The 22,948-nt window shown below is 43.8% G+C and overlaps 1 protein-coding gene across 1 annotated transcript in view; it reads right to left on the bottom strand.

Moving 5' to 3' along the window:
* Nucleotides 1–22,948, bottom strand: part of snd1 (staphylococcal nuclease and tudor domain containing 1) — a 209,714-nt gene that overhangs the window by 79,296 nt on the left and 107,470 nt on the right. The gene's annotated exons all lie outside the window — the stretch shown is intronic.

Here is a 22,948-nt window from a genome sequence, read left to right on the forward strand (position 1 = left end):
AACCTTAATTAAGACTCAAAATATCGCCATCCTGTTTTTCTAACGTAATGTAAATCATTTGCAATTAGCGACAGCCAAGTTGCAATTCCCTTGAGTTAAAGGAGGGCACTGAAATGGCTAACCCTGCTGACAAAGATCTCGCAACATTTCCCACGATGGACTCCGACCAAATTCTGCCTATTCAGGCTAATTATCTATTCATTACATTTTGTTTCATAAGTGATGGACGACCGGGAAAAGAGGTGGAGGGGGAAAAAAGAAAAAAAAAATCAATCGATTTTTTTTCCCCCACTCTAAAGCCTCAGTCAGCGAGAAAGTGAGAGGGCAGGTGTGTTGAGGAGATAGGGAGAAGTCAAGCGATTAAGACTCGCGCTGCTTAGCCCTGCAGCCACAAGGGAAATCTGAGGGGAATTAAGTTTGTAAACTGCTCTGCCTTGTTCTCAACTCAAGGAAAAGGGGGTTTTATTAATGGATGCATAATCTGTTCTATTATGAAGCGCGAAAATTGACAACGTAGGCATACAGCGGCGACATACATATTTCAACTTCCTGTGTGTCTTGAAAGGTGTAAAAGCTACTTGTTATAGTGGCGCTTACATTCATGAATAGCTGAAAGGAAAGCTGTAAAAAAGTGTTTTCTATTAACTCATAATGGCATTTGCACGACACAGGCTTCACAAAAGACACAAGAGCAGCCAGGACATTTGTCAACCATCTCAGGTCCTGGCTGTGATACAATCTAAGTACACTTACAGCTCATCTGCTTTCTCGTCCTCCCCGCTATCTCAGATACTCAGTCCATTTTATCTCCTTTTGTCTCTAAGTGCAGAGGCAGTTACATAACTGGGCTATTAGAGCGCCACTGGTCCTCCGAGCACCCAAATGTCAAATGGGGAAGTAGTGGGCGAGTGCTGGGAAAAAGGAGACAGAATGGCGAGAGCCAACCTAACTGTCACATCCACCTCTGAGGCAGCAAATGCAACACTAAAATAAAACACTGACAACTTAAAACACTTTAATCTTGAGAGCTATGATTTTAGACTGAATCCGTTACAAAAGACGACAAACAATAAAGTCTGCACAATAAAAGCTCCTCAATGAAAAACTGCTATCACAAAAATCAGACAAAAGGAGGCGATACAAAGATAAACGCCTTTGAAGAACAGAAAGAAGACGTGATTTTCAGCTTGATCAGCCTCTCGCTTCGCAAAGGAGATCTAACAATCACTCCTTAGTTTGAACAACACAACTGTCGACGCAAAACAAGAATCAAAGACAGGAAAAAAGGTAATCTCCACACATCTCTCATCTCCGCTAATCACCGCTGAGATCTCAGTTTGGGTGCAGGAAGCCATCTCCAGGTCAAGGAGATATTCCCCCTCCGCCTTCACCCCGGTGTACCGATAGATTCGCTTGAGGAAAACATCACTCTCCAGCCCGCAACGCAACTAGATAAAATGTGATGAATGTTTCAACCACAGCAGGACGCGTCAGATCAATCATGCTTTTATGAGGTCTGATGGAAACATGTGACATCTGGAGATGGGGCAGAGGGGATGGGAAGTTTCAAAGCAAAATGACTGGCAGTACAGATTCATGATCAGACGCACTTTAGATCCAAGTAGAATAAATGAGTCTGCTTTTCATTTAACTTATAGGAGACAGTTAATTTACCACAAACTGCTGCCTTATTGAAAGAAAACAAGCCTGGATGTGACTGCACAAAGCACTAATAATAAGCAAATAGCAGGCAGGAATAGCATGGTAACACATGAAGCGCGATACGAAGCGCGAGACGATGCGCGATACGATGCGCGATACGAAGCGCGATACGAAGCGCGATACGAAGCGCGATACAAGGCGCGATACGAAGCGTGATACAAGGCACGATATGATATGCAAAACAATATGAGATATATGACCCACGATAACGATAATATCACGATACAGCGATTTCTGCGATAACATACATATTGCAAGACAATCATATACATCATGATGAACTGAAGGATACAAAGTGCCCCTAAGAAGGTAAAGTGCAGGATTAATGTATTTATTTGCTGCAATTTGAATTTAACACAAACTGAGATGAAACAATGTACGTGTTTGCAGCCTGTAAATTAAGTTTACAAAACTATAGAACTGTGAAAACAAATTAGACTTTGGATTTGAAAGTGGCTGGCGCATCTCTTCACTTCTTTTCACCGCTGTCTGATATTATCCTGTCTTCCACTTATTCTGACAATTCTTTTCCGTTCACGTTACACTCATTCGTGTCTTAAGCGTCACCGCAAGGAGTCATGCAGTAGTGACGCGTTGAGTCAAAATCGCAGGGATACCTGTTCAGAGCGCCATCGGTGCCAACCTATTGGTAACTGTATTGCAAGAGTCAAGATGAGGATACGTTGCCGTGACGTTGTTTTGTCCCACCCCTATGCTCTGTCAGACAAGCAGCAGAAAGACCTGATCAATCGATAAGCACTTAATGATTGACTTTAAGAACCATTACAAAACCAAGAAGTCAAAAGTGCTGTGATATTATCCGACGAAGTCAAAGTCAAACATATACTGTTCTATACACTCTAAACCTCGGATGACCAGGACCTTGAAAGCATCATTAAATAAAAAGAATCTGGGATTTCACCGGGCAGCGAGGACGAGATGAAAGAGGCTAATCGAGAGGTCAAATGTGAAATTAAGTAGGACAAATTAATTCGTAAAAGGAAAGCGGAGGCCCACTTTTCCACTGGCAGAGCGAGATCGGCTTGGAGAGGCTTTAAATCCATGGCAGGATTGTAGTGTGTTTCTAACGGCGGTACAATATGTTACGCTTAATATGAGAAACGGCTGATAACAGCTTGTTTATATAGTGAGACAACATTGCCAATAATGATCGCTTTCCATCACTCTTGGGGATTTCTGTTCTGCTTTTGGGTCGATTTCAACTAAATATTTCAAACAATTACTTTTAGCTGTTATTCTGCGGCTTGTTCGGTTTCTGTTAGTAACTGACAGACCCACTTTTAGACAGGATGAAGGATTTCAAAGCACTGCTGAGATCTGTCATCAGTATGTGTCATGTTTTTGATTGACAGAGTACTCAAAATATTAATCTTATATGTAAAACATCTTTGCTTAAGGATTATTGCAACCCAAGAAGAAGTGCTTCCCCTCTTAGTTCCCCTTCTTTGCATACAGGAAGTGCCACAGCAGAGCTCAGGAGCTTTAACAAATGCACGCACACTGAATTTTTGCTCCTCCTTCCTTCAAAGTAAATAGCTTTGGTCACAATGTAGAGAGGACAGGCGAGGCGGAGTGGAAACTGCTTTGAGTAGAGCCCAGATGGTTCCCAGCGGAGGCCTCCTCCGAGCCAAGATGGCTCCCGCCGGAACACAAATGGGCTCTGGTAATCTCATAAATGCTGGGATTGTGTCGACACAGTGGACGGAGAAGAGGAAAAAAAAAAGGCAAACATACACATACACACAAAGCGAAGCGCGTGTGCGTGCGAGCGCGTAAAAGACAAAGCCATTTGGTAGCATTGAAGTGAAACCTGGCCCCGGGGCATGTTTTAAAACTGCAGCAGATTTAATTCACTTAGCTGTTTGAAAGTGAGCAAAAAAAAAAAAAATCAAAAAAGACTGCGGTAGGTGACACGTCATGTCAGAGCCAAACGCGGCACTAAAAGAAAATGAAAGAACACAGTGGGGGCCGGGCAATTTAAAAATTGGCAAGCAATGGGATTTCCTTTTATCACCACATCTAAACAAAACACATTCGGAAAACCTGGAGGGAGAGAGCAAATGGATAAATAAGCAAAGGTTACAGAGGAGCGGGTGTATCCACTTATGTGCTCAAGCCATTTAAGAAAGCCCACCTGGACCCAGGTTCTGCTCAGGTCGTGCACACGCCACCCGCTTTCCATTCCCCTCCTTAAGAAAAGAGAGCGGGCGTCGGGCGTAAAGCACGGCGCCGAGGAGATGAATCTGTCTGTCAGTGCTTTCAATCATCCCCCTGGAGGCAACTGTCACTTTCCCTATTTTACGGCATATTCCAATAACACAGAGATCACAGTTATCGCCAGCGGGATTGAAGTTCTCCTGTGTCAAATTACCAGTGAGGCTCGTAAAAGTTTAAAGGCGGAGGGGGCATTGACGTGGCAAGCGTAGCATTTCTTTTAGAGTGTACTCTTAGCTGCCGACGTGTGCGTGCAGGGAAGAGAGAGAGAGAGCGTATTGACGGGAGGAGATGTTTTGGCACGTCTTCATTCATTCTAATTAAGCAACAAGGAAGCGGCTGCTCTTACGGACTGTTCTCTGCCACTTAGCAGGCCTCTCTCTGAAGTCTTAAGTGTGTATGCAGTGAAAGTATCAATAGTTTGGGGGTTATGTCGGAGCGTACGTGAGGGATTAAGTGCTGAATTTTCAGGGTGTAAACGTATCAGATGTCAGCACACACAGCTGATATGACGGGGTAACTTATCCGAGCTGTACCAGCATCAGTCTCCGTCATCCTATCTGCTCACGTCCCTCGTCATCGCCCTGACTCAGAAAACAAACAAGACAGTGACTTGGAAAGAATTTGTATTCAGAAACAGGAAGAAAGAAAGAAAGAATGAGACGAGTCACTCCCACCTACAGCCCTTTGCTCATCCAGCAGAATAAGCCATTTATCAAGCTGAGCCTTGGAGAAGATTGAAGGAGTGATGTGGAGGTGTGTAGCGTCTCTGTGTGTGTGTGTGTGTTCCTTTATGTGCGGTGGCAAAGAGATCAAACTTCCTCTAAGCAATGAGTGATCCTCAGCTCCGGGCTGAGGTGCAAAGTGGGGAGAGAGGCGAAAACGGGGGAGAGAGCAATCAGATAATCTCTATAGTTTAATTCATATTCCTGACCTTCCCTATTCACTTAGAGGAAAAATCAATGGCTGTGGACACTTAATTCAGAGTCATGAATGTCGCATGAAAAAGACAGTTTGTCCTTTTCAATAGGCACATGTGGATTTAAGGAGGGAAAGCTGGAGCGCCTGCCGCGCCGAGCCCAGCGTTGCGTGAAAACTCCATTTAGGGGTGAAGAATGTCCGCCATCCAACAAAAGTCCATCATCTCTCAATGCCAGCCCCATCACGCCGGCTTATACACGACTCGTTTTTCTTTGGAGTTGCTTTAAATGATACATCTGTACCCCCGCGAGCAACGCGGACGCTCGCAACTTTGATCCGATTTCAACCAGAAATCAATATCTGGTGGAGGTGCTCCTGCTGGGCGGAGATAATTAATCAAAGGTAAAATTGAAAAGTGAATCAAAGTGTGCAGGACGACAGATGGCCGCGGAGAAAAATAAATAAAGGGACACCTACTAGTAGGTAATAAATACAGTATTAGTGTGACTGAGTTGCCATGACAGCTATGAGAAAGGGCTTAGAGTGATCCTGTAATGTGTGTTAGTGGACAAGGCTCCAAATAGTGTAGAATTGTGTTGGATGTCCATGTGTGCGACTGTGTTAATTTTGGCAGCTGTTATAGATTTAGTCTTAAGATGAAAATGATTATTAGTTTTAGTCACATTTTTGTCATTTGGACCCTTTAGAGTCTTAGACGGTGACAACCCAAAACATTTGAGTCGAGTTTCAGTCAATAAAAAGTCATCGCCTTTTAGTCAAATGTTTTGGTGTTTTTACAGACTGGTTGTCGGGGTGACGGCGCCCAGTCAGTGACGCGTCTGCCAGAGAGGGTAGGCGGAGCTAAGCGGCTGCTTTTCCGGTCTCTGCGAGTGTTGCGAGTTAACAGGAATCTACTATGGCTGAACAAGCAAAGAAATGATGGATGACTACAGATACAACTTCAAAGATAAGTGAAAATCCAAAGAAAAAGAAACAAACTCGACGCTCAGATGAAGGCAAATGAAGGAAAGCGACCGTCAGCGAGGAAAATCAAGAGTTTGGAGCCAACCGTGGACGTCACACATGCAACACTGTCTGGATATCTGGGAAGTGTGCTCCTGTAATTAACGTTTATCGCCACAGGTGTCGCCAAAGAGAACGAAACTCAAGATTACAACTTTAATTATTTCCTGACAATGTACTCCACGGGTAATATAGATCCTCAGCTGAGGTTATATATATATATGTAAACTTCTGTGACGTAACATTACGCATGTTAAGTCGCAGAAAGAAGCCGTGCAGTTACAGTAGCACATGCTGCACACTCCTCTCTTGCCTTATTTACAACAGCAGTGTCGATTTTACCAGACAAACCTTTTATATATTCATCATCGCTTCTCATTTAAACAGTCTGACTGAAGCAGACAGCTGATGAGCGCATCTATTTGTGCAGATGCAACGTCAAATGACGCGTAAAACGCCCCCTTTTTCTGTGAGCTCACAGAGCCTGAAGCAGAAAGCCTGGGTTAACAAAGAAAGTTCATAACCGCCTACGTGATACAGGTTTGTTTTGCATGCGTTTTCGATCTGCACACGGCCCTCGACCAATTCAACCAGCTACCGGAATGTGTTACTACTTTAAATGTCCGACAGCCTGCCACTAACATTTTAGTCCTGTCTCGTTAACGAAAACAAAACATACGTGTCGTCAGAGTGTTTATTATCAAATATCTAATTTTCAGATTGTCAAATGCTCGTCTTTGTCATAGAAAAAAGGTTGTTGACGAACATTCATTGTCATAATTTAACTAAATTAACACTGGTGTGTGCTGAAAGGTATGTATTATTATCCAGTAGCGTCTGTCCCCGTTTTGTTTGGGCCGCTGACAGCATGGACCCTGAAAAAGAAACGGAATGAGGAAACAACCTGACGTGTGTGTTTGGTAATCTTTGCTGACAAATAGGAGCGATAGGAAAATAACAAGCTGCTGAAAGGAAAACGCTGTAACACCCTGAAGCTGTTTACGTACAAGTCAAGAGTGCTGTCATTTGGTTTAAAACAGGCCACATGCACTACGACTGCCTGTCACCCTCTTAAAATCTTCCCACTGCCCATTATCAATAGTGCACGGCCATTACCAAGGTCCATAAACTGCTGTTAATGGAACACAGGCGCACAGCTGGGCCAGGGAACAGGGTCAGACGCTAACCTCTTAAAAATAAAAATTAGCTGTTTGATTATGGTAATAAGCTGATTCTCCGGGTGGAGTTAACATGCAGATAAAGTGACCTAACTCCAACAAAAGAGCCCTTTTTTCTTAAGTGCTGCCTCCCCTGGTTCGCAAAAAAGGATGCGGGGGTATTAAAAGGCTAAATGTGTTAGCATGTCACTGTGGTCGAATCGAAAGAGGAAAAGGCCAGTCGGTTCTGGGAGAAATCCATAAATATAGATCACCTTTAAAAAACGCGAGAGAGAGACAGAAGAATAAATGAATGAATTAAACAAACCGCTATCGATCCCTTAATGGCATGGATCAGGCGGGGATGTAAATAGCGTGTTAATGGGGCCTGCAATTAAAAAAAAAAAAATCCTCACATGGGGAGAGCAGCTGCAGCCGGAGTTAAAGAGAGGTGAGCCAGCAAACTGTTGACCTGTGTAGTCACCACTACAAAAATTGGAGTGAGGGCCAGAGGGGGTAAAAGAGGTCACCAGACATCGAGCTGTGGTAAAATGCAGGCGCTGAGACTGATCCTGTTTTTATTGACATCAGCTAAAGTGATTGACCTATTTCAGGCTCTGCAGGGAGACGCTCTGATCCCCAAATACAACAAAAAGACAAACATACTTGTAATGTTATATTGGAGGCTATATTGTTTCAATTTAATACAGACTGAAGAGAATAGTCAGTGGCATTTTAATTTTGGCCAGCAGTGGCATTTCCTTTTATCGCCATGTCCGCAGAAAACATGTTTTCGAGGTCAAGCTTCACAGCCGGCTGTCCTAAGACAGCAGGACACCAGCGTGTGCAGGTTATTGACGAGCAGTACGGCTAAGCTCAAGGCCAAGGACCAAACATCTGGCATTAACCAATTCCAAGATAGGTTAGTTCATTAACTGTCAGACTACGGGGTCAAGACGGACTGCTTTATGTTAGAAGTTGATCGAGTTAAAGGGGCAGTTCGCCCCTGGAAAAAGCCACTGTCAGTCAAAGCTGGTGTTCTCTGTAATCCACAGAAGCAATGATATTTGAAATTGGTGACACAGCTGTGGAGAAAGTTGTGCAAACAGCTTGTGGTTTCGCCAATTCTACATTCCTACAACACCCAGCATGCATTGCGCCCCTCCCTCTCTCCCCATAAAAGCATGATAGGAGGTTAAAAATAAGCAAACTGGCCCTTTAAGCCTGGTGGGGAAAGGTAGCAGAAGCTCTGCATTTACAGCGCCGTCCAAGGTGAGTGTTGGCCTCAGTTATGCAGGATATTGCTGTCCACGGTACTCACTACAGAGCTGAAGTGGGCTCCAATCAGATTGTCTCAACAGTTCGGTGGCAGAAGGACAGTTTTGGGACCCACACTGCTATTTCCTCAAATGCTCACAGTATATAGTTATAGTCGCAGTTAAAACAAACGAACTAAAGTTCCCTCCAGATTTGCAGATTTTACTGCTTTGGCCCGGTCTGGCCACCTGTTTCTGGAGCAAACAGTCCATCTCTTACATTTTTAGCAGTTGAACTTTGACCGCCAAGTTCTGCAGTCTAAGAAAATATCAAAACATAACCTTTCCATCAGTTGCTACAAGCTTGGATTGGGAAAATGATCAACATCCTGTAGGAATAGATTAAAAAAACATTTGTTTAAAAGAGTTTCGACCAATTTCAGCAAAAGCTGGCACTGCTAGCATGGAACGCTAACACACAGGGTGGACAGGAATGTGTTTGTATGGGTGCCTATGTGTGTATAGACTCTCCCAGGGTGATCAATGTGACTCAGGGGGTCCCATGCATCACTGTCAGCGGCAGGCTGCTGTCTGTCGGTGGCAGGGGTGGGGAAAAGTCAAACGGCTTCTCTAATGGCCGGGGCCATTACCGGTCAGGCAAACAAGCATGATCCCCACCATTAAACCTGCCTGATGCCCATTAATGAGTTTTTCTTTTATCAATAGATAATTGATGTTTGCCCTGCGTCGCTGTTCTGACAGAACAGGTGCATGAAGGGATGTTGGTAGAGAGGGTGAAAGATGGAGTCGGATGTGGTTCCAGTTAATTCAGGTGGAAGATTAAATGATTTGGCATTGGTGCCTGAAAGTCTGTTATTACATCCTAGCATCGCTTGCCTTTCAAGCGCACATCAAACTGTTTGTTTAATGGGTCACCGGGGAATTCTGAAGAAAACGGAATGAACTCACTGATAGAAGCTGGTTTTTTCCTTTGTGGACCTTCTTGGTAAGAGATGAGGTGTAAACAAAGTGTGCATTATGCCATCACCATCTAACACAAACAAAGACTCAAAAGTTAGCGTAGCCATGAAATGCATCATTGTTTGCCATGTTGATGCCTTTGTTGTGGATGCCGTGGCGTTCCAAAGAATTCTTTGGCCAATTGTTTTAACATGCTGGAGAAGTTGTTGCCGCTTTTAAATGGGGACATATTTTAGCTTTGCAATCAATTTTCTATTTTTCTAATGTGTTTTTAAATCACGTTGGAAGTGTGGTTTGTTTTAAAATTTTTATAAATATTTAATTATTTTTCCGAGCCTCTCCTTCCTCCTGAAACGAACAAAGCGTTTTGTCATTCAAAGGTTAGACCGTGGCCAGGATTGGCTGACAGTATTTGGAGTGACCGCATAGCACGTGTGCGATCCCACGTGGGGGGAGTGGCCGCTGCACTGCCACTCCAAAGTTGTCGAAAACATGGCTGCTCTAGGATCGGTTATACGGCCTTATATGTACGAGCCAGAATCGGCAGGAGGTATCGGAATGGTAAGTTGAAACGACGAAGGCGTAGAATATCCCTTCAAAAGATATGGCCCCTTTAAGGACACATACATCAATGATTTATTAATGGATACAATATAGAAAAAGAGTCTGGTCAAAATTAGCATACATGTCAAAAAGTACATTGCCTGTCCCAGACACATTAGCTTCTATGAGTAAAGCATACAACGCAGACGGGTCCACATAGCCAGTTTTCAGATTCAGACTATAAAGACTTTGTTCTATGACAAACAAACTCAAGAGTTTTCTAATGCAACACCTTTCAATCAATGCCCTGTGGTCCCTGCTACTGTTAAGGGCCATCGTCTCTGTTTTACCTCAGTAAAGAATAAATTAGCGAAAGCAAAGCTACATTTATTCAAGTCTGATGTCTGAGCGACTGCCAGCACAGAGGAAGAAAGGGATAAGAGGAAAAAGTTCAACACAAGGAGAAAAAGTCTCTGAAAAGAGGGTTTTGAAAGACTTATGAAGCCTTCACAGAAAATGAGTCAGAGCAAAGATGGAAAGAGAGAGAAAAGGCGGAGGTCAATAGTGAGTCGATCAGATCCGGCACGGTTGTCCTCTGCGAATGACCTACAGTAGACTACCAAAGTAAAGCAATAAATTATGGAGAGATCTCCTGCTGGGGGGGGTTAAGACTGAAGTAGACATTTTAAGTGGAGTATTGTCAAAACAGATTTGTCTCTTTGCTTGTGACAAACAATCTGGACCAAGTGGGTGACTTCACATCCTTTTTTTATCCAGTTTGCTGAGAGGTACAAACAATGGGCGATGACTCGATGAGCTTTAACCATTAAACTCTCTTGCTATATTTTCAGTATCGATCAAACACAGTTGTAAACCATTAGAAAGAACACTCGAACAAGGTCGTGTTGTTCGTGTCAAAGGAAATGGACTCTTGTTGGAACCTGCGAGCCTTTCTGATGCTCATTGACCTTCATGACCTTACGTTTCTGTCGTTTCCCCCCCAAAGCCATAACATGTACAACAATCGGACACCATGGGGGTTTGACAAGTCCCAACACAGAGAATGGGGTCAGTGACATGGAGTAATGCAAGACCTGTGGCGATGTAATGACTGACTAGATTTAACATCAGTCACTCTCGCTCGATGCGCCCCGATAGGTCAATAGTGTTGTGAGGAAGTTTGACCCAACGGACAGACTTTGACTCGCATTAAATCAGCACCGTTAACACGTCTGTATGCTTTGGTAGGATAGAAGAAGGGCGTACAAAATGTCATAAAACCAAGTGTGTCAGGGAGTGTTTGAAGACAAACTGCAAGAGTCAGCAAACCTAATCACGCTAAACCTGTAGTTAAATTACTTTATAGATCCTTTGTTATCCAGATGAAAGAACAGCTCAGCCCTCACGCAGCACAAGAGGTAGCTGAGCGGGAGAATGCCTCTGCATTGGGCCTTAACAGCCTGGTTATTAAAATCAATAACAGCAATAACTACAGTCCATCTCATTTTTAAGAGAGGGGCGACATGGCATGCCGGTCGATGAATATTGAGCTACATTTGTAATATTACTAATATCATATAATTCCTCTTAACTGGCTGGTGTGAGACTACGGGTGGGAAACACAAATTGAACTGGGCTGTAAGTTATTGAGTGGCTGTTAAAAACAAATGTCACACAGCTCTGTGAAAGTTATTACTTTCAAACAGTTTTTTGGGGATTTAAACGGAAACAAAACGGTGGAAAAGGCAAAAATTAACTGCAGCTCCAGAAACGCTGAAATGGACTCTTGAATCTGATTTTTAAGCATTTTTCACTTAGTTCCCAAAGGTACATAGTGTTCCGGATTGAGACACCCCAGCTTCTCAGCGCCCTGGGGTATTGGAAAGCAATGAGAGGTAAGAGTCCAAATCTTCAAAATCGCCGCCTGAAGCGGTGAAATCTTGGTTGGGAGCAGTCAAGCCACATTGAGCACACTTAGGGGTGGTCAAAATGATTGGAGAGGGCATTAAGCCACATTACCTCTGAAAATGACAGCGTTGCTTTCCCCGCAGATCCAGTCACACATACACCTTTGGAGTACATAACCAATATAGCCTTGCCATTATTGTGCAATCAGTGAGCGCTACAGCGGCAGAAATAACAATGGCATGTTTTTACAACCGATTCTGAACACTGCCTTTCGTGAAGAGCAGGCAACAAGGAGAATGTTATTATGGAGGCAGTAATAAAGTATAAAGTAGTGGGCTAATCTACCCATCATATGTGTACTGATGATTAGCTAAAGTAAAAACCCATTTATAGAGTTATAACTAGAAACAGCAAAGAGCCATAAGGCGAACAAGCTAGCATGTAGCTACACGCTGCTGTGCTGTAAGTACAAGCACAGGTCAAGCCCTCTCTCATAGGCAGCCTGATTCGCGAATCATGTTGATTGTTGTAATTTGCTATACCGCCGCTTTCAACATAATCTTCCAGTATGCCTATTTCTTCAACAATGGCGGGGGATGATTTCTAAACAACAAACAGTGGTTAGCATGCATTCATATGTAAAGTATCCAAAGGGAATCATACAAGAAATTGGTGTCATTACGGGATTTAGAGTAAAGGTATCACAGTGGGGGGAGAAGTGTTCTCTTTCGTTCTGTGCAACTGGGCGGCTGTGGCTCAGTGGTAGAGTCGGTCGTCTCTCAATTGGAAGGTTCGATCCCTGACTGCTACGGTCGCATGTAGAAGTGTCCTCGGGCAAGACACTGAACCCCAAATTGCCGATGGGTATGCCATCGGGTATGATTGGGCATAGAATCCTGATTGGCCTTTCTTCTACATGTTGTTACCAATGAGTACAGAAGCCATACTGATGGGGAAGTATAACCAATCATTGGCCTCATGTCGTTTGCAGGGATGTCTATCATAAGCCCATTTAGGGTTGTTTAGGTGGTAACAAGTGTGATAATGAACGGCAGGGAATCTGTACCTTTCTACTTCGTCCCCTAGGGTGATATCCACCACATGTGATGATGTTTCTTAACTCGTGCACCATTTGCCACAGCTTTATGAATCACTTTAAGATTTCATAATGGAATTTTAAATATTTATGACGCTGGGGCGGCAATGACCACACTGCGGTGGTGCCGCCATCGATAGCCCTATGTAGGGGAAGAAGTGCGGTTACGAGATTCCTTAGTGGGCATTTCAGAACAGACAGCTGGAGATGTTGAGGGCGTTAATAAAAACCTTTGTAGTTTATCTACTAAAATGTAGGAGAATGAAGAATAATAAGTGATTGACGTCGTCAGAATCTGGATTATAGTAAAACTATTACAAACGTTTTCCCTCCCTTTTAAAAGGAAAATCAGACACAGACAGGAGTAGTTGCGTAACTCGCTTCATTATTCACCGCTGGCTTACATTATTTACTTGAATTTCTAAGTGCTTCGAAAGATATTTTTATTGACAAGTTATACCTTAGCAAAACGGATTCTGCAAAACATATGAAAATATGAAAGAAAATGAGGCCACGCTGTGCAAATGGGAAAACAACCACCTCCACAACAGAGAGAAAAATATTTCTAAACCAACCGGCATTTTGGCATTGAGGCCGTGTTATTTGGACTTCAATGACCTCGGGGGGGGGGAAAAGATGGCGGGTGAAAGCGAGACGGGGCGCGGGACAATCATGGCCAGGCCATCATCATTTGTCTCCACCTTCTTTTCTCTCCTCTTTCACCAGTTGACACGGCAAATGGCGTAGCCAGCCCGTGTCACTCAAAAAGCCATTTCTGTCCTCCCAGACCCTGCCTGTGCTGACAGAGTGGGAGAATGAGGGGGAGAAAAAAAAAAGGGAGAGGGGGGAGGAAAATAGCCGACTGAGGCATTTTTCAAAACGGCTTTTTGTCAACTTCTTTGTGCTTGTCAAAAAACGAGAGGCAGCGCCCGGTTGCTAGGCTGGTTGGAAAGTTGTTAGGCAGAGGTTGGAGTTTGAGGGTTGTTAAAGTGGTGGAGACGAGTTACTGAAGAGGTACTCCATGTTGCTGTAAACTACGGTAAAGAGTTGACACTTCAGGCTAAAAGAGTCCGATAGACACAAACACATAAAGTGTGTTATTTCAAAAGGGATGGTATAGAGTAGATCCAGAACCGTAAAAGAATACGCTTCTTATTTCTGGTGGAAAACAATGTACAGGACATTGGTTTTGCCGCTATAAGGGGCGCCATGAGAGCATATTATAGCCAGCTAAAATGAATTTTTAATGTCAACATGTATCCTATAATAGGAAATGATGATCCGACCCCAGCCAGCGGCACGCAGCAGAAAAACCTCGAGACAAATCGCCCTATAATCATTCTTCAATTTTAGGCAATCCAATTCAACCTCTCGGCACGTTCAATCAAATAAATGGCGACCGACGATCAACAAATGAGATGGGGAATGGAGATGGGTGGTGTGTGGGAGAGATAGGAGAGGGCAGACTGATTGAATCAAGTCAGGCCTACTTAGAAGGCAGTCTTTTGCCGGACCGCAAATGACGATTCATTGGCAAATATGATTTGCACTCTATTTTTTCCCTTCATCCGCAACACATTTTGACCATCTGACTGCACTATTACTTGAGCACGGTACTTAATAATCAGTGTGGCTTTAAATAAATGTGATTACAGACAAATTGTACCCTTTTTTTGGCTAGCAGGCCGACCTTTAGGAACATAATGAAACAGAACTCTATTACAGGTTTAAGGAATGGAAAATTAGGTAGGTGGGTGTTATCATCTTTTGCGAGCAATTTCCCAAAAAAGAGATGAATACTCGGGCCTTTCTTGTCACAGAGCGATCCTTGGACACGAGTGAACCACTCAATGGAGTACTGACCTTTAAAGTTAAGAGGGGTTTTCTTTGGTTCTTTTTTTGGCTTTAGCTTTCTTATGACACGCTAAAGCTAAGATGATGAACATAATTAACGAACTCTGGAACTTACAGGAAAGGGACTGGCACCTCTCAAGCAACCAGCCCCAATTCCATACTTGGTCCGTACCGGGACTTGAACCAGCCATCCTTGAGTTCCCAAGCCAAGTCTCTACAGTGTGAGCTACCGACTACCCCATGACAATGTCCACGGTTTGCTTTGATCTCTCCTTTATTGTAAATATTTAGTAAGTCACCAACCTGCATCAGCTTCAGTTTCTTTAGCATGTTGATGAAGCTCCGCCATTATGCCGCCTTTGCCATTTCACATTGGACCAAGCAACGCCGGCGTATGGCCGCCCCAGTGCGTGTTTTTTGACTTTGTTCTGGCATTGCGGAAGCAAAACGTGCGCGAGGTCTAAGCAAACAGCGGATGCTTCACCTACACACACACGGAGCCGTTTTGCCCTGCCGGCTCGGCCTTTTGCACTGACACCGTTTCGCCTCTGTGACTACCTACGCCGACTCAGCGCAGAACGACCTGCTGGGGCGGCCCCAGCATTCCGCCTCTCTGTGTTTTATATAGAGGAGAGGGATGACCGGGAACAGTCATAAGCCCCTTTTACACTGCCACTGTTAACGCCTCGTCTTCTATGTAAAACGCAGGGAGGCGGAATGATGGGGCGAAGTCGTTCCGCCGTAGTAATAGAGGCGGAATAATCCCACCTTGAAAAGGCAGTTATGACTGTTCCAATTATCCTTCTCCTCTGTTTTTTTCCAGCCAATTGGGAAAAAGGAATTACGTATATAAAAAAAAAAAAAACACTGTCAAAAACAAGACTGGGCCTCCAAACACCTCAATAATGAGGAGACGAGGGAGAAAAATGGGACTCACATTTGTGGAATGAGATTCAGATCGAGCGAGCGAGAGAGAGAGTAAGAAGCACATTTCGAGAAGCAAAGGATTTAAAGGAAAGTTAAAAGAGCCGTACATGATGAGGAGTGTGGAAGGCACACGTTTTTTTTGTTCTTTCCCATTCCATCTCCTCCTTCTGTCCCGTAAGACTATGGAAGCGCAGATGCTGCTAATCAGCTTTACCTCAGAGGGGACATGCTCCGACTAGACAATCCACAGAGAGGCAGAGATGATGGAAGATGCAGGACAAGCTATTCAGATATTACACAGCAGAGCTGGGCCGTGCGTCTTGAAATTTTCATCAAGATATATTTGAAATTTCAGACGGTAACAACATGTAGACTTGTACTTAGATTTTCCCCGAATGGACATGATTTAAATGCATTACAGAATGCCAGGACACAAACGGCAATAAAGAAAACAAATGTCAGAACATGATTCAAAAACTTCAAGTAAAAGCTTTTAAATTACATATATTACATGCAGTACATTTCTCCCACAGCTGGGTTCTCTCAGCATTAGAAGAGCGATGACTCAGTCATGAGTCAGTCAACGATGTCAGCGTTGCAGCATTTCTTTACACGCCATCTCCGGGGCTGGGGCTTGTGTCAGAGCACAATCTTAACCTTTTTTTTTTTTTCCACCCGTGGACAACCCATGCGAGATTGTGACACAGTGGCGCAAAAAAACATGGTTCTTTCACAGCTCAACTCTTTATAATACAGCTCAGTACAAAAGACGGGAAGGTTTAGTCATCCATGAAGCTCACGAACAAAAGGGCATGAAAACGTCCTTAAACCAGGTGATGTCACAGGACTTTGTTCGCACAGTTCAATATCGTCTTTTGTTAAGATTCAAACTTTCTAAGGGTGCTGCGGATGACGTCTTGGTTACAAGCGTCTGCCATCGCTTCAGCTGGAAACCGACATTTCTTCACCTGATACTGCAGCGACTAAAGCCAGCATTGTTGCGACTGTCAAGCACTCCCACAGGGTGCATGCATACGAGTACACACAATGTGTAAAGACTTCTACTGTATCAGATCAAATCTCTCACAGCAGAATACCAACAGCATGTGATCATGTGCTTGAGAAATTTGGCTTAAAACGTATTTCCTGCAGGAGCGCTTTTAAATCCACCAGGTGCGATATGTGACAATTGTCCTTCCAAATAGGCCGGATAACAGTCACTTCAAAACAGGCAGCCACACACACACACACACGCTCTGGACAAATTCAATTTGGACAATGTGGCCACAGGCGAGAGCAGACACCCTACTGTATCACGGAGTTACAAGCTACAACAATCTTGTGGCCAGCTCAACACTCGCGCTGCCCAGACTTACAGCCTGAATACCCAATGGGGCACCTTTTTAAGAAGTAAAACCTCAACGCCCCGCAGGCTGTTGTCCCGTGGTATTTCCGCCAGATGAATAAGTGGAGGGCTCAGTTTGTTTCCTCAAAAGAAAATTTAAACCAATGTGCCTCAGTGGTTTCATCAATTTTCAGTCATTTTACTGCTGCGCACAGCGGAGTCCGTAACAAATTGATGGCAGAACAGTGATGGGCGGCGGGAAAAACAAATGGCAGCCTCTTGAAGAAGAGAGTGTCTAGACGTTTAAGTCAGCAAAGCCATCTGCGGGCAAAACGTGCATATGAAAATGCATACGCAGTCACTGTGTAACTATAAAACAAATGGAAGAAAGATGCAGCACATCTGAGTCAACACTTTAGGGACAATAGAGAGGAGAGCCAAACACACAAACATCTATATTGAACATCGCCATGTGTACATGCTGCATATCTATAATCATTATAATCAATGGTGATTGTTGTAAAGAAAAATTACCTCTAAACACTATACTTAAAGTGGTAATCTCGAAGATCTCAGTTTTAGTTCTCTTTGGCAGCAGCTATGGTGATAAACGGTAATTACGGGAGCATACTTCCCAGATATCCAGACAGTGCTGCATGTGTGACGTCCACGGTTGTAACTCTTGATTTTCCTCGCTGACGGTCGCTTTCCTTATTAGACTGTTTGCCTTCATCTGAGCGTCCAATTTGTCTCTTTTTCTTTGGATTTTCACTTATTTTTGAAGTTGTATCTGTAGTCATCCATCTTTTCTTTGTTTGTTCAGCCATAGTAGATTACTGTTTACTCGCAATACTTGCAGAGACCGGAAAAGCAGCCACTTAGCTCCGCCTACCCTCTCTGGCAGACCAACCACTGCTGGCTGATGGAAAACGCGTCACTAACTGGGCGCCGCTTGTGATTTATTCCGCGAAAGTCTGTAATACTGCAAAAGCAAAGGCTTTCATCAGTGGGCCATAGGCTCAGTCACCATTGTGTTACCTCACTGGGCAATAGACAGTGACTTAACAGACATTTATTTAAATGAAAATCTTCCAGATTATCACTTTAACTTTGGTTCCCCTAGCAATAGGTTTCAAGTCAAAACCATCATTTTCAGCATGATGTCAAACAATGAGTGGCAGGGAAACCAAAGCGAAATCAATGTCTGCCTTGGGAAATTACCACTGTTCATCCATGTGTCAAGCCACTACTATGTGTGTGTGGGGGTGAGGGGTTATCATGGAAAAAATAACCCGGCCACACACCAATAAACACAACTAGGGTGCAAGTGACCTAGACTGATGCCATCAGCGAGAGGACTGACGGATATTTTATGGATCCATGCCGCACACAGGCCACTGCCTATTAATCTCCCTACTGGTGCTCTCTCTCTCTCTCTCTCTGCTCTACCAGTAAACAATGACAGAATAACAAGGTACAAAAGCACGAGAAAGATCATGTGAATAAAACATACGGGATGCACTTAGATGCTAAATGTAAGGATGACAGCTTTTAATGTGTTGTGGTGATGCAAAGGAAATTCTGCATGTGTATGTTCAAAAAGTTAAAGAGGCCTATTCCCCTGGTATCATGTACAAGTTAAACATATTACTGCATTATAAAAAGGCACTTAAAGCTACTGTGAGGAGTTTTTGAAATGGTTATGAAACAGACTGAAATTAATTCTGATGTCTCAATATCAGCTACAAAAGCAAACCAGACCATCAGCGACAAGATTGATTATTTCTATAGTTATTTTTAATGCCTGAAACTGCTGGCGGGGGGTAGCTGTCAGAGGAAGCGATTAACTGCACGCTGACTTTGTTTACATTCTCAAAGGCAAAAATTTAAAGTGAGTGATACATATGATTGTTAAAGAAAGCAGGAGGAGATTTTTTCTTAAAAACCACCACTTATCTTCCTAGAAAAATAAAATAGATACAAATATAATATAAATCATCACTTATGGGCCTCTATACATGTGTGTTGGCGAGTGTGTGCAGACCCTTCCTTCTGCATCTATTCTGTTTTGTTTTGCACGGGACGTTTAAAGGAGGGGCGCTGTCGTGGTTCCCTGAGCCAATCACAGCGTATAGGTGAGTGTGGGAGTGGTTCAAATTAGCAACTGGGCCCCATTCAGACCAGCGAACATGGCAAAAGAGTGACGCAGAGTTGGCCTTCTTTCTGTTGGACAGTTGGGTGCCTCAAACTGGGTAGGACAAGCTAACTGGCGGTTAGCATGTTAGCGCAACGGTAACCGGTGGTTAGCATGCTAGTGCAACAGTAACCGGCGGTTAGCATGCAAGCGCAAAGGTAACCGTGATGCTGTCGGTGTTAGCTCGGCGGGGTGGGCGTGTTCTCGCACGAGAGAGTGAGAGTGCGAGTGAGCTTCTGGTGACGAAGAGCCCAGGAGGAGGGGCCCAGTTTGAATGTGTTGTTGACAAAATGCAAGAAAAACATCCTACTTATTAATCCTTTAAATATGTACAGGATAAAATTAGCAAAGAGATAAGAGGTACGGCTTTGTCCACAAGGGGCGCCAAAATCCACACAAACCGAAAGTTCCTCACAGGAGCTTTAATTTCCCACCATCTCATGACTAAATGAGTTTTTATCAAGAAAAATCGAATTGCCCAACCCACATAAGCATGTTTGCACACTACTGGGAAAACAGAATATGAAACTGCAGCCAATTGACTTTTTTAGCGTTTGACTCAGCAAAAGTGAGCAAAAACTGCTAGCTCCCAAACAAATCACGCCTGTTCCATGCTGCGCGGATGTGCCAGTAACCTAAACACAGTTGTCATCAGATACAGCACATGCATCGACACACACACGCGCACTTATGTCGGCCGGATGTCTACCCCTCTACCAGTCGCTAATTTCCTTTGCTACCACAGCTCAGGGCAGGCCAAGCATACCCGTTCTAATCCCCAAAGCTATGTAGAAGTGCTAACATGCGAAAAGGGATTAAAGGCAAAATAAGGCTGTGTCTGCATGTGTGTCTCAGATATGCCTGCATTAGCAGGATTTCATACAACAGCGTAATGTAGAGTAAAAGCACTTCTCGGCAGCAGGCTCAGGGTCTGCAGGTCAGGTTTGTTTAATTCATTCCAATCTTAATGTTTCCAAGTTGAATGCACTTTTAATTTCACTTCCACTGCTTAATATTCCTCTCCTGTCGCAGACTTGCCAACCACGCAGACGCTGAAACGAGAATAACAATTACTGTCAGACTCCTAAACAAGTACAAGTTTATAAGGTGCCACGCCTCACTTAACTGACACCGCTATTTTCCCCCCTCATGCGCGTTAACCCACACAAACACATGTTGCCATGCGTGGTGCTGCTTTGGAGAACTCAATCGACATCCTACCCCTCAGCTCTCCTTAGTGACTGTAAGCGGACTGTGTGGGAGGACTGGCTCTGATAGAATGGACTGCTGTGTTATTGACTTCAATTTAGAAAGTGCTGCCTGCTGCTTTTTCCCCCCCTTTCCCTTTCATAGCCAGGACCCTGCTGGCCCTTAGCCGCAGCCAACCTCCGGGGGATATCCCTGATTACACTGCTACAGAAAACACATTTAAGCAAGGTCGCGGGGTCTGGAGTTCGGGGGAGTGTGGATTGGGGGTACTTTTTTCTTTTGACCCATATTCCATTTCCATCTCTTCATCAAAAACATAGCTTTTATCATATCACTCCCTCCCTTTGTACGGTTGTTTGGCAATAATGTCACCTTCCACTTAGGTGTCTGTGTCTCAACCTGCAGCCCCTCCCTACCTTGCATTGTCTCCTACCTGCTTGGTTGGACAGCTGCTGAGGTGTTGTATCGTCGGAGGCTGTAGGAACACCGGCACCTGCAACATTTGACGCTGTGCTGGCTGCGCTCATAGATTAGACACACTTAGCTTGGCTTCTCAAATCCCCAGTATGGGAGAGAGAAAGCGGATATTACACAGGGGAAAAAAATAACTGGCTGGGAGGTGAGTAGTCGTGTTTGAGAATAGACACAAAAGGGCATGCTCTGTGAAAACACACACAAACCTTAACCTTCGTCTGAAGCACATTCAGGAAAAAAATGTGTTATTATGCTCACATTTGGGGGGCAGAGAGTTGATGTAAACAGACAGCTATCAGTAATGAAATCCAAATTGGACCCATACTACAAAACCGCTCTGTTCTGCTTTCTAACACTGGGAAATCATTGGAAAGCAGTTTGTAATATTGTGTAATCTCTGTACCAATATATCTGGCACAAGGCAAAAAGATTATTGGCATGCACGCTCGAAAATCTCCTTTTGCTCGAAAGCGCTGCCATAAAAAGGGTGTGGCCAGGTGGATTTGAAGAGATGAAAGGCTGTTTCATTCTTTTCCATCCATCAACCGGGTCTGTGCGGTAACGGGCCTCAGTAGGGCTAATCCTCCCCTACATGAAGCTTGATGGAGATTCTGGGATTAACAGCTGCATGGGAATAACGCTGGAAAGGTGGTTACTGTGGCGACGATTTTGGGAAGGGGAGGGTATTTTAAGTTCAGGGTATGATAGGAAATAAAAGAAAGATGGCTACCGTGGGTATAAAACATCAGCAGATAAGTAAATTTTCGCTTTAAACTCTTAAATTCTGCCTAAATGCCGGGTGATTCCCTAAAAAAGCTTGTCGTAATGCTACGACATTATCTTGGCAAGAGTGTGCGCGCGCACTGCCTGCGTAAAGTTATCAACAATATACAAATAAAGACTAAAAAGTCACAGAAACTCGAGCCAATCAATGGAAGTTAAAAACCTTTAACAACTATTAACTAGCTAACAGTTAGCTCACATTCTTGTCACTTAACAACATCAAACCCGCCGAAAATACACTCGCAGTGAAAGCCGATGCTAACAGAGTGAAACATAAACATCAGCGCAAAACTAACTTACACATTCATGGACGCACACACGATAAAAGAGTCCGTCAGTGATCACTGATGTCTCCGAAGTAGGTGCAGTAAACAAGTCCGGGCATGTCTCCCTCACTGCCGTGTTTCAGGGGGATGCTGCATTCAGGTGCGCTCAGAAACGTGAGTGACCAGACACGTGACTTTTGTACAAGCGTGAAGAAGGGTGCAGTTTTTGGCCACTAGACAAGAGTAGGCATGATATCAATTCCACTACAGGGGAGACTTGATGTTCTCTGCCATTAGGTGGAAAAAATGTGTCTAATATATCGATATCGAAAACGGCAATTAGCAAAAAGGATTGGAAAATATCAGCATTTCGGATATTGGCAAAAAATCCAATATCGTATAGTATGGTAGTAAGGGTTTCACACCAAAATATCAAAAAAAAAAAAAAAGAAAGTTTAAGAGGCGAACTACGAGCTTTAATCTTTGATGTCATTGCCTCTAGCAGCAGCATTCATACTTGTTTGTATAGGCTATACAAAAGCTAGTATCAGTATCAGTATCAATGCAACACAACAGCATTTGCTAGCATGCACAATTAATCACTCTTTCAACTCCCCTTTTAATTAAACAAAAACAATTAAGTGAACTGAGACTGCAGAAGTAACACAAATCCCAACATGGGACTGATGTCACATACAATATAATGCAGCAGAGTAAACAACTCGCTCGTCAGGATTTTTGTTTTGACCAAGCCAAGGACATAAAAGCAAAAAGGAAGGAGAGGGAGGAGGAGGAGGAGGAGGAGGAGGAGGAGGAGGAGGAGGAGGAGGAGGAGGAGGGGTGGATCTGAATGAAGACGGCATCTTTGCTCCCGAGGAGCTAAAAGTCGAGAAGATTTAGCTTCTTCCCTCTGCTGTGAATTACTATGTTTTTACCTTCACATTGCTCAGAGAATGAGACATCCATTTCCTACGGCCTGGCAGTTGGCAAGGCAACATTGTGATGAACGCACCAAGAGGGATGCTCCGTGAATCCTAATGAGACGAGCTGACCA

Source organism: Semicossyphus pulcher, unplaced genomic scaffold (assembly GCF_022749685.1).
Source record: "Semicossyphus pulcher isolate SPU_LCO1_2020_fin unplaced genomic scaffold, fSemPul1.0.p SCAF_20, whole genome shotgun sequence".
NCBI lineage: Eukaryota > Metazoa > Chordata > Actinopteri > Labriformes > Labridae > Semicossyphus > Semicossyphus pulcher.